Source organism: Sitophilus oryzae, unplaced genomic scaffold, assembly GCF_002938485.1.
Source record: "Sitophilus oryzae breed Bouriz unplaced genomic scaffold, Soryzae_2.0 scaffold_1436_pilon_pilon, whole genome shotgun sequence".
NCBI classification, from domain to species: Eukaryota; Metazoa; Arthropoda; class Insecta; order Coleoptera; family Curculionidae; genus Sitophilus; species Sitophilus oryzae.
In genome coordinates this window covers 4,949,143-4,964,044 of record NW_022146100.1, presented here as the reverse complement: position 1 = coordinate 4,964,044, position 14,902 = coordinate 4,949,143, and positions in this window count along the sequence as shown.

The window sequence follows — 14,902 nt, the reverse complement described above, 5'->3', positions numbered from 1 at the left end:
AAAATCCAACAAAAAGAAACAACAAGACTAGTTTAACGAAAATCAACCGCATATACAGGCTTTGTTGGAACAAAAGCATAGAGCACATCAAGCCGTCACTGCAAATCCACACAATCCAAGACTAGCAGACAACTTTAAGGCAGCCAACAACACGCTCCGAAGAAACCTGCGCCAACTAAAGGATAACTGGTGGTCGCAAAAAGCTAGTCAGATTCAGGAGTATGCCACGCATTACGACTATCGTAAATTCTTCGAGGCTGTAAAAGAAGTATACGGTCCAACTAAGAAGGCAAGATGCCCAATCATGGCACAAAATGGTGAACTTCTAAAAGAGGAAGAACAAATCAGAAACCGCTGGAAAGAGCATTACAGCCATATCCTTAACCAAGAAAACAACCCCAATATGGAAGCACTCAACATAATACCTCAGTATAACAGCCTCGATGTATTAGACATTCCAATAACAGAACAGGAAATGAAGGACTCCATAAAACAGCTTAAAAACAACTAATCAGCTGGCTGTGACGCGATTCCGGCGGAAATCTATAAGTGTGCAAGTAAAGAACTTATTGGTCATCTTAAGGCTCTCTTTGATGTCATATGGGAAAGCGGAGAGGTACCTCAGGACTTTTGCAACACGAATATAGTGAATATATTTAAGAACAAAGGAAGTGCATCAGACTGCGGAAACTACCGAGGAATTTCACTACTGGCTATCGGAGGAAAAATTCTTGCAAAAATTATGTCAAACCGCCTGCACCCACATATAGAAAAAATTCATCCCAGAATCGCAAACGGGTTTTTGCACCAACCGCGGTACCGTCGATTCCATATTCTCCATCCGGCAACTATAGGAAAAAGTAAAAGAGCAGCAGTCTAAACTTTACGTTGCATTCATCGATCTAACAAAAGCCTTCGACTCTGCGAACAGAGATGCACTTTGGGCAATTATGAAAAAGTTCGGAGTACCCATCAAATTTCTTATAGTGTGTAAAAGCCTCCATAACAACAACAAATCAATAGTGTCATATCATGGATCACTGAGCGATCCCTTCCTAACAAACACAGGCGTTAGGCAGGGATGTGTCTTAGCGCCTCTCCTATTCAATATATTCATGGCAGCGCTCTCCATTATAGTGGACAGCAAACTGCAGGAGAGAGGTTTGGGCATTAGATACAGATACGACGGCGGTCTGTACAACATAAAAAGACTCAGGGCAAAAACACGTACAAGATTCATCACAGAACTTCAATACACTGATTACTGTGCTCTAGTTGCAAATACGCTACAGCAATTGCAAGAAATGTTGAACACATATACATGGCCATACGAGGCCTTGGGACTGGAAGCTGAACATCGATAAAACTAAAATCATGTGCACTCCCCCGGAAGATCACAACAATGCTATAAAAATCGGAGATGAACTGTTGGAATATGTAGCGGAATTCAATTACCTCGGTAGTTTGATTTCGGAAAAGGCTAATATCGACTTCTGAGAGCATTCTGGAAATTAAAAGACAGGGTTTTCTACAATCATGACTTGAGCACAAAAACGAAACTTGCGGTGTACCGAGCGATAATAATTCCCACCATGTTATATGGAAGCGAAACCTGGGTGCCGTACCGCCGACATATGAACGCATTAAATAAGTTGCAACAGAGACGTCTTAGACAACTCTTAAGAATAAAATGGTTCCATCACGTCTTAAACGTATCGGTCCTTGAAAAAGCTAACTGCGAGAGTATTGAAGTCATGATTACAAAGTCCCGCTTAAGATGGGCTGGTCACGTATGCAGAATGCAAGAAAACCGCATACCAAAATCTCTGCTTTACGGTGAGCTTGTAGACGGTAAGAGGCGGCCGGGTGGACAACTCAAAAGGTTCAAGGATATTTTCCACGAAAACTTAAAGGGAATTAACAAGCAGAATGAGTGGGAAGAGGCAGCTCACAATAGAACGGAATGGAGAAGAATTGTAAAGTCAGTTAACAACGACAACCAAAAAGTAAAGAGACAACAAAGCAATGAGATTTTTGAATGTCTGGAGCGCGGTAGACAGATAACATCACGTATCGGGCTTTTCAGTCTTCTGATGCGTGTCAAATACTCGTCAGCGAGTAATGGCGGTATGTATGTATGTATGTGGAATTGTATTGTGAGGCGTAAATTTTACAATCATTTGAGATTTGGCTATGAATGATGTATTATGTAAACATTTTATTAATTAGTATAGTTTAATGAAGTTCCTTTAGTTACAAATATTGCTTTTATTTGTTAAATTATTGTGGATGTAAATAATGTGGTATGAGTGGGACTTGCGAGTGATCGAGTAATGAACATCAATCAAGTCATACTCCGCGAATACTATTCTCAGTTCAACTACCATTCTCAGCTCAAACCACATAATCTTGTAAACAAAAAAAAATGTGACATCGAATTTGGCAATGACAAAATCATATTTTGCTGGCATTTTAATTGTACCTTTTTTTGGGCCGTATTATCTATTTTTAGTAATTTCAAGGTAGATTTTTGCAAATAACTTTTAAATGCCTAATCCAAATAAAACGAAATTCTAGACGAAAGTACAACTTTAAGGCCTCTTCAAAAAAGTCTAATACAATATTTGCATAAAATCTCTGGGGAGATAATATTTTACCTTTTCAAAATTTACATGGGATTTCCTATGTCCCGTGTTCCGATGCACCACACGGTATAGCTCTCTCCAATTAATTTGAAAGGGAAAATTTATGTAAAACTGCTTGCAATTTGCAGAAAACCGCCTAAGGATTAAATTATAACTATAACAACTTTAATATACCGGGTGGTGCATCGTCGTTGGAAACAGGAAATTCCATGTAAATTTTGAACTGTTCAAATATTGGCTCCCCTATTGATTTTATACGGAAGGCGTAAAGAACCTGGAAGACTCCATCCGTAACCTGGAATGGGAATCCTCCAACGGTCTAAGACACTCGGAGAAAATTTCTCAAACTTACGACCGAGAAAAATCAAAGATTTTCCTAGATTTAAGTATGAAGTAAAAGTAGTATTTTAAGGAAGAAGTAAGTCTTCGGATTGTCACGGGGTTAACAGGACGATGTCTTCTTAACGAACACCTCAGTAGATTGAAGCTAAGAAATAACGGCGAATGCAGATTCTCTAGGAAAATGGAGAAACACCAGAACACCTCACCACTGAGTGCGACGACAGCCATTCGTGCCATAAAGTTTGGTACGACTGGTATCGGAGATGGAGAGCTAACCTCTATAAAACCGTCTCAGATACTGGCTTTTGTCATAGCCCTGGGACTGTATGAACCGAAAATATGTAAGCATATACCAAATTTGAGCCCAATCGAACGTCAGGAGGTAATACCATAATATATAGTAGTAATATACTGTACTATGGCACCACTTTATATGCTGCATATTACACTGCATTGTTAACGAAGATACGCAAGTATAAAAAAGTTGAGCCCAATCGAAAATCAGGAAATGGTTCTAATTCAGCTCGAAATATTTCACTCAAACTAACACAAGTAAAATAAGCGTTTGTAAAAGAAGCTGTGATCTATTTCAATAGTTTGAGGGATATTTAAAAATACTATTAAGCAGATATATGGAAGGAGAATATCCATATCTCTCATACTAAGGATTAAGGATAGTTTTTTTGGGATTATTACAAAATAAATTAAACTTGGCACCACCGTACAAAATTCCTAATTTTATTTTTGAATTTATCGTCATCTGTTATGTAGTAGCGAAACTACCGCATCAAACTATATAGATGTATCCGGTTTGGAGATAAAAATGGTTTGGAGACAGGTTTTTAAAGGATGCCTCCATTTCATGCCTACAATTTTATACATGTAAGGGGGCTTCTGTTGCGTAGCTAAATATCTTGTGGTTGTAGGAAGTTTTCTGCGCTTGCTTGAGCTGTGAGCACTTTGGACAGTTCCAAATTATATGCTTTATTTGAAATTGATGTTAACAACGTTCAAATAATTGAATTAATCTTTAGAAAAATTGGCAGTTTTTTGTTAAATATTCTGAAATCAATTAAGATTAAGAATGTAACGTTATGCGTATATTTATCAACTGAGTTATTTTAATTGTATCCAATATGTTCTATGCAAAACTTTTGCGACCAAAAGTTGGTATATATCTTCCATTTATTTATTTTCCAATCTTTATTTTGTTTACATCTATTACAAACTCATTTTTTTTGCTGGGCCTTTATAGAATAATTGCTGCTTATGTATTATGGAGGGTAGAGGAGGGTAGGACTAAAACGGAGACTAATCTCTTATGGGACTTTGTTTGAAAAAATGGTCACCTAAATGGGAAGATCCAATTGTAGCAAATAACACAACTTCTTACTTTTAATGTGTGTTTATTGAAGACAATTGAATGTACAATAGCATTGTCACCAACCTAAACGGTATATTATCTGGGTTATCAAAATACATACGTAAACGCTAACTAATATAAACAGTATTGGTATGCGATCATTGCAACAACGTATTAGCAAATTATACAATTGACAAATTACTAGGACTAATGAACTGTAATAAGGTCTAATAACTAAAATGCTCCTACACCTTCCCTTTCCGAGAAAATGTCCTTCACTATGGCCATCTTGTGAAGGGCATTTTCTCAGAAAAGAAAGATGTAGAGAGCATTTTAATTATTAATTCTTAATTCATTTTTTTTTTTTTTTTTAGCTAATATTTAATTGTTACTTGTTTTAAATAAGTACGATTTTTAAAAAAATAACCGGCTATAGGTTATTGAACGTAATGCAAGGTTATTAGGTTAACTGGTGAAAAAAAAACTACCTTTAAATAACCGGTTATTTTAGAGGAAAATACCGGTTATTCAAAAAACCGGTTACTTTTGCCCATCTCTAGCCTGCGGTGTGATTTGGGTGTGATTTATATGCCGTGGTAAAGGTGTGGATCCGGTGGCTGACCTTGAAGCCCCTATTTGCTGCATTTGATCATCGATACTACGCAAGCGCACATTGTCGATGTTACCAAATTGCAGTTTATTTTCGAATTATTTGCAGTTGAAAAAATTTTTTTTGAGTGTTAATCAATAAATAATAATACAAATTCTATAATTAATTTTATAGTATGGTTTAGGTAAGAAGGATAATGAAGATGGTGAAATGAAAGTATTATGAATATATAAAATTGTAATAATAATAACATTTATTTATATATTTACATTAGAATTAAAAATTATCATGTACGGATTTTTTCTTAATGGTTTTAAACTTATTAGAATTATTTTATTTCTTTCAATCTATTTAATTTCTAGTTATTTACAGGCAACAATAGTTTTGATTATATGTATTGATGTTTTGAAATACTACCATGACGAGTCTTATAAAACAATACACGCCAATGATGGGAGATAGCGAGGTAACATTTTACCTATAATGTTACTAATATAATTGTAGGAGCATTTTAGTTATTAGACCTTATTACAGTTCATTAGTTCTAGTAATTTGTCAATTGTATAATTTGCTAATACGTTGTTGCAATGATCGCATACCAATACTGTTTATATTAGTTAGCGTTTACGTATGTATTTTGGTAACCCAGATAATATACCGTTTAGGTTGGTGACAATGCTATTGTACATTCAATTGTGAGTCTTCAATAAACACACATTAAAAGTAAGAAGTTGTGTTATTTGCTACATGGCGACCCTGCCAAACCGGGATTTTAAGCTTTAAAAGTTTTAAATTTTAAGTTTTAAATGACGCTGTGGACGTTAGATCGTTAAAGTTTCGGTAATTCCAGTGCTTAGTGCTAGTGCAAGTCATAATGGGCAAAAGCAACTCAAAACAGCAAAGTTTAACCGAAAACGGGGCGGTTAACTCCAATTTTATCGTCACCAATGAGGAATATAATGTCACTATGGACGTGAAAGTGGTGCTATACCTTATTTTGGCATCCGTACTGTTGATGTTGGCAGTTCCTTAAAATGTACAGGAACAGTGTGAAGAAGCAAACAAGGAGAAATATAGCCGTTTCCATGGCCAGCGTCGATAAAGTTTAACGCTGTTAAACAAAATATTGATATAAACTTTATTCCCAGACACGGGAATTAAAAAAAAGAGGTACTCTTGTGCGACAAACTCTTCTACGGCCGGCCGTTCGCGATCATTCGTGCGGAAATGTGGCGCCAAGGTGTAAATAGTGCAAAAAAAGTGGAGTGAAAAACGGTCTATATTAATAATTATTACTGTAAGTCATATATACAAAATTTTAATTGGTATTCTCTATGCATTATATATTTTTATTATTATATTATTATTTAAAAAAAACCGTCATTGTGAGGGATGGTTGATTGTTGGCTTTAGTTAGTTAGATTTATTAGTAATCCATGTCGTTTAATAAGGATGAATTTAATTTGCAAATACTTGATCTTAAACAAAATATAAAAAAGCAAGCCAAACGAGCCCTTAAAAGGGAAGTTCCTAAAACAGAATCATCCAGAACTGATATTAGGGATAATCTTGTTGTTTTCTACAATGATTTTACCACTATTTTAGCAAATTCGTGGAAATACTTAGACGATTTAGATAAAAATAATTTAAAGCCTTTGTTTTACGCTCTTAAGGATAAAGTTTTAAAATCTTTTCAAACGTTAAACGTTAAATATATAGTACCATTTAATATAGAGATAAAAATTGACCCTCTTAAAGTGGAGGAGGAAGTACTAGAAGAAGGTGACGAGGGTGAAGATCTTGAAATCATGGCTATGACAGCAACCGATTTTTTTAATTTCGCTAGTAAGTTAATTTCAAATCAATTTGACGGTACGCCCGATAAATTAAGAGCATTTCTAGACTCTCTTGAACTTCTAAAAACCAACTCAGCGAATAACACAGTTAATGCTATTGCTTTCATAAAAACTAAGTTAACGGGACGGGCGCGTGACCTTATTACTAGCGAAGATTCAGTTGACGCTATAATAAACACATTAAAAAATGGAATTAAAGGGGATAGTTCGCGAGTCGTGTCAGCTAAACTGCTGAATTGCAAACAAGTTGCTAAAGATGCAACTAGTTATGCGCAAGAAATTGAATCTCTTTCAAACACTTTACAACAAGCATTTATTCAAGAAGGTGTGCCATATCAGGTAGCCCAAAATTACACGATACATACGACAGTTAGGGCCTTATGCCAAAATGCTAACAGTGAAAAAGCTCGCTTAATCATTGAGGCGGGTTCATTCAATTCAGTTCAGGATCTTATAGCAAAATTCGTTAATGTTTCTTCACAGCCAACGTCGTCAAGCATTCTGTACTTCCAACAAAACGGAGGTTCCTTTAATCAGCGCTTCCCGAGAGGTAGAGGCCCGGGAAGAGGGTTCGGTAACAATTTTAATAGTAGAGGGAATTATCAAAATTATCATAATAATGGTCCAGGAAGAGGTTTTTGTAACAATTTTAATGGTAGAGGGCGATATTATCCCACAAGCAATCGTGGTAGAGGGAATTATCAAAATTATTATGTTTACCCACAAGGTAATCAGCAAAATTTTAATAATAGCCAACGGCAAGCTAACAATAACAGGTCTGTCAGGTTTTACGAGTCCGAAATGGACTCGGAAAACCAAGCGGACCCCCAAGCGGCCATACAAGCGGCCCGGTTGGGGGATATGTAAAAATCTATTCACTAAATTTGTCACTTTCAAATTTTGTATTCCTAACTACTGAAATGACAGGAGTTAAAAATACCCTACTAGTGGACACTGGTGCAGATATTTCAATTTTCAAAAGAACCACTATAAATAATAATCAGATAGTATACACCTCAAGTGCATGTCAAATTAAGGGTGTAACTGACGGCTCTATATCATCTTTAGGAATCACAAACACCAACATTTTAATTAACGGATTTAAGCTTAGTCATCAGTTCCATATAGTGGGACATGATTTTCCAATTCCATGTGACGGCATTTTAGGTAGGGATTTTCTAATAAAATATAAATGTAATGTAGATTTTTACCACTGGATAATGTCTATGCGACTAGAAAATAATTACTGCATTGAAATTCCAATATTTACTGGTCCAGAAGAAAATGTTATTTTAATCCCTCCTAGATGTGAAGTTATAAGACCAGTCCGTAGTTTAAAAAACCTAACAGGGGATTCTTTAGTTGTCAATAAAGAGCTTAAACCAGGCATTTTTCTAAGCAGAACAATAGTATCGAAAGAATCACCATTAGTAAGAATACTGAATGCTTATTTTGAAAGTGTATCGCTTAATATGTCTGACATAGAAGTTATAAGTTTAGATGAATTTCATATGTATGTGTTAGAAAACGAATCAAAAGATAGAAATTATCACTTGTTAAATCAACTTAATACAAAAGATATTCCAGAATATTTAAAAAAAGAAGTTGTCGATTTATGCACAAAATTTTCTGATATTTTTTCGTTAAAAATAGATAAATTGTCGGTAAATAACTTTTATACGCAAAAATTGAAATTGGCAGATCCGAAACCTGTTTATGTAAAAAACTATAGAACGCCAAATTGTCATAAAGAAGAAATAAAACAGCAAGTTGAAAAAATGTTAGAAAATAATGTCATTGAACCATCAATATCAGACTACAACAGTCCTGTATTGTTAGTACCAAAAAAATCACCTGACGGTCAAAAGGCTTGGAGATTGGTGGTTGATTTTAGGCAACTAAATAAAAAACCAGTGGCTGATAAATTCCCGCTGCCACGCATTGATGACATTCTTGATCAACTTGGAAGAGCAAAATGGTTTTCGGTAATTGACCTTATTTCGGGTTTTCACCAAATACCACTTCATGAGGACTCGCGGGATTTGACGTCGTTTAGTGTAGACTCCGGTTCATTCTGATTTACGCGGCTACCATTTGGATTAGCCGTCAGCCCTAATAGCTTTCAGCGAATGATGTCAATAGCCTTTACAGGAATTACTCCTAAAAAAGCCTTTTTGTACATGGACGACTTGATTGTAATTGGATGCTCTGAAAAACATCATTTAAGTAATTTATAAAAAGTCTTTGAAACTTGTCAAAAATTTAACTTAAAACTAAACCCCGAAAAATGCAATTTTTTCCGAAAAGAAGTTACATATTTGGGGCATAGAATAACAGATAAAGGCATTTTACCTGATAATTCTAAATTCGATATCATAAACAAATACCCAACACCGAAAACAGATGACGAGGTACGACGATTTGTAGCGTTTTGTAATTTCTATCGTAGGTTTATTCCGCATTTCGCTGAAATTGCATGTCCGTTAAATAAATTATTAAGAAAAAAAGCGGAATTTATCTGGTCAAAGGAATGTGAGCAATCGTTTCAAATTTTAAAAAATTCATTGAAAAGTCCACTCATTTTGCAGTATCCTGATTTTTCGAAAACGTTTACAGTCACAACCGATGCCTCTGAAATTGCTTGCGGTGCGGTGTTGTCACAAAACTTTGAAGGTCATGAGCTTCCAATTGCATATGCATCGCGTTCATTTACAAAAGGTGAATCACACAAACCTACCATTTTAAAAGAGCTTACAGCTATACATTGGGCAATTAAGCATTATCGCTGTTATCTATATGGTCAAAAGTTTTTAGTTAAATCAGACCATCGCCCGCTGACCTATTTATTTTCCATGAAGGACCCCTCTTCTAAGTTGACCAGAATGCGTTTAGATTTGGAGGAATTTGATTTTGATATAGAATATATTAAAGGTAAAGATAACGTTGGCGCCGACGCTTTATCTAGAATAAATATCAATGATTTAAAAGAAATTCAACGTGACGCGAGTTGTATTCTACAAGTGACAAAAATGTTATTTTAAATGAAAGCAAAGAAAGTATTTTAATTGAACCAAAGGTTTACGAAACCTTAAATAATTATAACGATCTAAGATTACCACTTTTGAAATTTGATATGCTGCCTAAAAATGTTTAAAATGTCTATATTTCATAAAAGAAAATTGAGCGCTCAAACTATACTTCCAGTCATTAATGATAAATTTGCATTAGAGCAAATTTTATCTGAGCTTGATAAAATGGCCGATAACTGCAAGTTTAGTAAAATAAGATTAAATTTAGATGACAAAATATTTACACGCTGCATCGTAGATGAAATTAAGCAAGCAGCCGAAAAAATTTTAAAAAATGTTACTGTTATTCTTTGTTTTCCTAGGAAACGAATTACAAGTAAACAAGAGAAAAATAAACTAATTCAAAATTTTCACGACGATCCGATGTTAGGAGGTCATTGTGGACAAAAGAGACTATTAAAGAAGTTAAAAGCTTTCTATCGCTGGAAACGTATGTCCCGCGATGTTGCCAAATATGTTCAGAAATGTCATAAGTGTCAAATAAACAAAGCTAAGGTGAAACATATAGAGCCCTTAGTATTAACAATTCACACCTCAGAAAGCTTTAGACATCGTCACTATTGACACAATTGGACCTTTTTCAAAATCTACCCGTGGTAATTTATATGCGGTTACTATACAATGTGAACTCACGAAGTATGTCGTAATAGTTCCAATTTCAAATAAAGAAGCAGCATCAGTAGCAAGAGCCATTTTTGAGAGTTTTGTTCCAATATATGGACATGGGTACAGAATATAGGAACGAAACTTTCAAAAATTTGTCAAAATTATTAAATACGGAGCATAAAGTATCTACTCCCTATCATAGTCAAACAATCGGAGGTTGCGAGCGTAACCATAGGGTTTTAAATGAATTTTTACGTATGTACACCAATGATAACAACTCCGACTGGGACGTTTGGTGCAATTATTTTGCGTTTTGCTACAATACAACACCAAGCACCTACCATAGTTTTACTCCCTTTGAGCTGGTGTTTGCTAAAAAAGCGAATATACCTGAACTATTCGACGGTACTCGTGTTGATCCAGTGTACAATATTTTGATCTTTATGAACATGAAATGCGATACAGATTACAACTTGCCCAAAAACGAGCAAATGAATTTTTGGTAAAATCAAAGAAAGACAGGAAAGTTCACTATGACACCAAATCCCAAAATATTCAGTTAAAACAGGGAGATTCTGTATTGGTAACAAATGAAAATCGCCAAAAATTAGATCCGTGGTACAATGGGCCATTTACTGTCATTTCCATAGATGGACCCAATTGTGTATTAGAGGATAGTAAGGGAAAACAATCAACTATCCACAAGAATAGGATTGTAAAATATTGTAAATAGCTAATGTCATTTTAATAATATAATAATATAATTATTATATATAATTATATTAATGTATCCCATTTCATTAATTTTAAGTTTTGTGTAATTCTTATTTTATATTTCTGTAAGCACGTTAACATTATGTAGGTTAGATAATAGTGCATTGTCTGCAAATTGTTATAAGTTATAAGTGTGCCAGGCGTGTTATTTATTTTGAACTGAACGTGAAAAGTTTTTACGATTTTTTTTTGAAACCTTATAGTTTTAATATGAATATGTTTAGTTAGGTTAGGGTTAGGTTTTCTATTACTTGCTGGTGTTAGCAAGTTTTTGTCAATAGTTTTGATTTGGTTTGGTTTGGTTTGGTAACCCAGATAATATACCGTTTAGGTTGGTGACAATGCTATTGTACATTCAATTGTGAGTCTTCAATAAACACACATTAAAAGTAAGAAGTTGTGTTATTTGCTACATAATATACTTTGATTATAATGTTTGTATCATAATTTCTTAAAAATATCAAGTTAGTGGATTAATAGCAATTTTAGACATACATTTTATCGAAGAATCTGTTGATAAGACTAAAATAAGCTTTATGTTTTATCTTTTTTTCTTTAGAAGGGAAATGGTTTGTGTCATAGAATACATTACAGTATTTAATATCGTGTACTTTGATATTCTTTTCTTAATTTACTGTAATTTCTTGTATCCTATAATGCCAAATCTTGACAATATGGTGAAGGTAGCGTTTTGATCTTCTGTTAGTTTCATACCTGTGTTTATACAAGACCAACTTAAGATTAGTTTGTAATTAGTTTGTGATTTATATTAAGATCTTTCTTATAATATTTGTTATGTCTTAATCTTAATACTATATTATGCTTTGTCTGGAAAATAAATGTTAAAATATCTTAATTTTACATTTCCTATTCCATCCTTCCATTAGGAAAAATATGGTTTATAAATCATATTATGCTAAGAAAATCACATAAATTAGGTTTAAGAATAGAGAAATCTTAAGCACAGCTAAAAGGCCTTTTAAGGCCTCCGTAGTTTTGATGGAATGTTAAAAAAAACTTATTATGAACATGACATGGAGCTACAGCATTAAAAAATTAAAAAAAAAAACTTGGACACGTCCCTTTTAATTTCCCGAATTTTTAATAAAGCACTTTTTAAACGTAGCATAAGTGTGCGAACACAGTGCAAGCAGGTTTGCCGCTCACTGGTAGTCAGCGCCAATCTGGGCACCTATTCTTGACATCGTTCGCAACTTTGCGTATGCGCATCACGTGTATTGTTATAAACAGGGTATCCCAGAAATAAGTGCAAGTATTTTAAAGGGTGGTAGATCTGGATAAAAGAAACATATTTTCTCTTTATCATTTTTCAAATAAGTCCAAAATAATGGAGTTATTTTACTTTGAAAATTTCCAAAAAAAATTTTTTGCTAAAATTTTGAGAACCTTCTTCTTCATGTGCCTCTCCTCATCGGAGGTTGGCGACCATCAATTGGAATTCCTCCCTGTCTTGAGCCAAACGAATAATTGCACTGGCCTCTCCTATATTAAACCACTGGCGCAAATTCCGCAACCAGGAAAACCGTTTACGCCCGATGCCTCGTCGTCCTTCAATCTTTCCCTCAACGATCAGCTGTAGGAAACTATATTGTTATTTCGAAAAATATGACCAAAATATGCTGCTTTTCGTCGTTTTATTGTAGTCAATAGTTCTTGGTCCTTACATATTCTTTCCAATACTTCGAGATTTGTTTGAGAACCACTGGATCTTTTCTGGATTTTCTTTCTTATAAATTTAATCTACTACCTATGTTGCCATATTATCAAGAAATTATTTTTTTAAATAAAAACTAAAAAAAATTGCAAAAAAATTCCAAAAATATTTTCAAAAAATTCCGAATTTTCAAAAAAAAATATTTAGAAAAAAACCTCATAGGCGGTTTCTGGGGTTGAACTATACTACCAGTTAAGTTAAAATACTTGCACTTATTTCTGGGACACCCTGTATATGGTTACATAGTAGCGCCGCGCCGCGCCGCCTCGCGCTTATAACCTTGAAAAATTAAAGCGTGTTATCAAATCGGCTAGTTCACAGTGAAAGCAGGCAGGCACCGTCAACCAGCGTTCATCGGCGTTCTCGCTTTTACCGGAACGAAAATTTATTTATTTCTGCTTTTGCACGCGCCGACGGCGCACAGGGGGTATTAAGAACTAAAAGTTGGCCAAAATTATGTTTTATGATTTTTTTGCTTTTTTGCTAGTAATATTAATTATTAATTAGAGGAGAGGTTGCTAATATGGAACCCCATTTTGTTTTTCCTACACAATATTTTTTCCTCTACTCTGAAACCCTTTCCACCGATCAAATAGGGCCATTCTGTGCAAAACCAAGCAATTGGATGAGGATGCTAGAACAAGAAAGTAATTTGTATATTATAGACGATATTTGAGCGAGGATGGGTGTTAATAGGGTAAAGACTATTTCCTTTAAGAATCTATTTAAATCAATGTTTTTTTTGGCAGTGGCAAATATTGGCAAGATTTTTGTGCATATTCCAATGCTGGAGACTTTAAGCATTGAACGGATACTAATTTCCATGCGGAATATTGCCGAATAGTCTTACACCTTATAAAAATGCCACTGATTTTTTAAATATAAAACATTATAAAAAAATAGAATAGAAGGAAACGTTTCAAAATAAAAATATGGCATAAAACAGAACAGAGCCAACAAACAAAGCTGGCTCTGTATCCATCATGACAGTTATTATGAACAATTTGCAAAAAAAGCACTACAAACAATTCCACTATTTTTATAATCTTAGAAATATTCAGAATACACTCAAGATAATTCATACTTTTAACTGAAATATATTATTTATTTGATAGTCAACTTACGACTTAAAAAAGCTAATAACTAATAAACGTGCTTACATTTAGTATTTATAGATTTGTATTCAGTTAAGTAAATTTCCTCTTAATTAACTACTTCCGAAATTTGCTTGCATCTCCGAAAAAGTCATATAACAATACACGGCATATACGCAAAGTTACTCATCAAGTGTATTGTAATATGGCTTTTTCGGAGATGCGAGATGTGAGCGATATTTGAAGATGCGAGTAGTCAAGAATAAGTCCCCAGAGACGGCGCTGGTTGCCGGAAAGCAGAAACCTGCCTCCACTATGTTCGTACCCTAATAATCTAGAGCAATTAGATTAATTATAGGAATCTAGAGTTTTATTTCTATTTAATTTTATTGACTATGAAAATACATAATAAGCGTTCAAGTGTTGTGCGAAATATTAAAATAATAATATAAATAATATACCGGCGTACTATGATTGAAAAAAAAATAGCGTCAGCGATGACTATGAAATGAAGATCGCTGTCATTTTATATGGGAAATGTCCTCAATCGTCATTTTCCAGCCAACTGGACGCCGTTTTTTTGATCATACGGTATATATTGACAAAAAAACACTGAAAAGCACATATTTGTTTTCTACTGAAAATAATTCCAAAATAACTTGCAATCTGGCAACGTCGAAGATGTGCGCATGCGTAGTGTCTGTGACTATATGCAGCAAAAACTCGTTTCAAGGTCAGCCACCGGATCCACACCATTACCGGTTTTTTTTTTAATAACACTCATTGTA